The sequence below is a fragment of the Dasypus novemcinctus genome, chromosome X (genome assembly GCF_030445035.2).
Source record: "Dasypus novemcinctus isolate mDasNov1 chromosome X, mDasNov1.1.hap2, whole genome shotgun sequence".
Lineage (NCBI taxonomy): Eukaryota > Metazoa > Chordata > Mammalia > Cingulata > Dasypodidae > Dasypus > Dasypus novemcinctus.
The window spans coordinates 156,982,327-156,985,302 of record NC_080704.1 but is presented as its reverse complement, the minus strand read 5'-3'; positions in this window follow the sequence as shown (position 1 = coordinate 156,985,302).

Genomic DNA, 2,976 nt, shown 5'->3' with positions numbered 1-2,976 from the left:
TCCCCCTTAATTTAGGTCAAACAGCATTTTTAACTCCTGTTATTATATATAGACAGGAATATTCTGCTGGTCCATGTTGAACCTTTAATTCAAGGTCATTTTCTAGTTACGTCATCAGCTGGTACTTGGTAGTGATCCCTCGGTGCCAGGGAGGCTCATCCCCGGGGTGTCATGTCCCACGCTGAGGGGAAGGCATTGCATTTATATGCTGAGTTTGGCTTTGAGACTGGCCACATTTGAGTAACACGGAGGCTGTCAGGAGGGAACTCTTAGGCACAGTGCTGCCTTGTTCTTATTTCAGGTGTATAGGCTCACAAGCATAGTCATTAGTATCAGGGGCTCACTGTTGAACCCTCATTCCTTCCTGGTCCTTGCTGTTGCACCTGGGGGACTGCCACTGCTCCCCTAGGGACCACAACAGAGTCCCCCCCCAGTCAGGAACCCTGTACCCCCACAGCTGTTGTTTTAATTGTTTCCAGTATGAGTATATCCAAACATTTCCATGCACCCTGGACACATGCCCTGTATAACTCCCTGTCAATCATATGTCCCCTGTCAATAACATCCCATACCAGTATTCCTCCGCTGCCATTGTTGAACCACTCTGTGATCCAAAACTTCCTGAAAAGTGAAGCCCAATATAATGTCAGGTTCCCTTACTAGTAAAATGGAATATAGCAATGAGTTTAAAGGTTAACCCACATTTATTTAACCCAGTCTGATATTGATGAACCTTTAGCTTATTTCCTATTTTCACTATTCCAGTGTTGCCATGAATGGCCTTGCCCATAAATCTTTGTATTTCTCTGCTAGGGTACTAGCATAGTATTCTAGAAGTAGGATTTCTGGGATAGGTATATGTACATTTCAGTTTGGATAGATACTGCTAAAAAGCCCTTAAAAAGTTCTATGTTTTTTCTCCATTACTTTTCAATTGATGGTCAGCATACTAACAGTAAAGCACAAAAATCACACTATTTTTAAATGTGTAACTGGATGAATTTTTACATGTGAATATACCCTTGTAACCACCACCTAGATCAAGATATATACCATTCTCAGCACCCCAAAACATTCTCCCTTGTACCTTCACAGTATATACCCCTCCCCCAGAGATAACCACCACTCTGATTTCTATAACCATCAATTATATTTACCTGTTAATATAAATGAAATCATATAATATATTCTCCTTATATCATACTTCTTTGACTCAACATATTTTTTATATTTACCCATGTTGTATGTATCCATAGTTTCTTCTTTAATGTTGTATAGTATTCCATTGTATGATTACCCCACATTATTTTTATCCATTCACCTGTTGATGAATATTTGTGTTGTTTCCAATTTTTAGCTGTGATAAATAAAGCGACTCTGAACATTTATATGCACCTCTTTTGGTGAACACTTGTTTGCATTTCTCTAGGGTATACACATAGATGTGGAAATGCTGGGCCACAGGGTATGTTTAACTTTATTAGAAACTACCAATTTTTCAAAGGGGCTATACGTGTTTGCCTTCCCACCAGGTTTGTAAATTGAAACCTCCAGTAACGGTATATGAGAGTATCACATACTGTATTGTTATTGTATATTTAATTGTTTGTCTCTCCAGACAATTGTAAGGACTGTGTCTGTCTTGTTCTGTACCTGAAACATACTGGATGCTCAATATATATTTGTGGGATTAAATTAATAATTAGGTGGCTACTGTTGGCTATGTCTGAAGGTCTCTACCACACACTTCGAAGAGTTAACATATGTTACTGTGGAAAAATTGTTATAGCTGTGAAAGTTTTATTGCCCCAAGGACATTCTCAGATTCTCATATGTGGAACTGTGGCTTGTACATCTTTGTATCCTCTGTGGTACTTAGCATAGGACTAGGCACAAAGGAGGTACCTGCAGTGACTTGTATGCTGTGCTTGGTTATCTAGTGAATTACAAGAATGACAAACCTCCCTGAAACCTTTACTTGCTCACATTTCTGGATTCAGGTTGTAAAGGAGAAGAGAAAACAAACAGCCACTGCCCCAATACTAAGGACTATTCCCCAACTTCTATCTGTTGCCTCCAATTCCACAGCCTCATTTCTTTCATTCACTAAGGACACGGATCATGCAGGCTGGGGAAGTCTGATTCATGAAAAAGAACACCCTTGTGCCTCTACCCCTGAAAGGGCCAGTGTCTAAATATTTGATGTAACCTGTTACACTAGGTCCTTATTCTTCCCCTATAACTGCCTCTAAAGTTTCCCATTCCTCTGAGAATTTGTGAGCTGAGGATTTAAAGAAAAAAAATTGTAGCATAAACTAGGCTTTCATCACAATTCACTGCAACTCAAGAGTCATTTCCATTTCTAGTCCCATTGCTGCCCACAAACAACTGAGCATGATGGATGAGATGGCTAACATTTTGAAGGTAAAAACTATCTATCTATCTATCTATCTAGCCATCTGTCTGGCTGATTTGAGTGCCTTCACTCTATTAATAGAGCATATCCTTCAGTCCTACCCGGCCTCACATCTAAGTGACACAAAGTGTAAGCAAAATTCTCAACCTTGTTTTCTCTGACAAATACTATGTTAACATAAGAAAATCTTGGAAACTTGGGAATCTGCCAATCCCAACTTTTTCTTTAATTTACATGATCATTTGCATAGGACTGCATATGTTAAGGAAACATCTGTACTTTTCTTATGCATTTAGATGAGACGAATTTTTTTCAATCTTTAAAGTTACCCCTTATTACTGATTTCTTGTGCATATTTTTATATCTCTACACCAGAGTCCTCCAATGCAGGGCCCTGAATACCATATGCCTCTCTCTTTTCTGTGAATCTGACTTTGATGAATATCATACAGTAAACACAGTAAGATGGAGAATGTGAGCAGCATTCCTCCTCGTTTTCCTTCTTGGACAACTGAGCCTTTCCTAATCAGAACTTGAGGGACCCAGAAGTTGGGATCCAA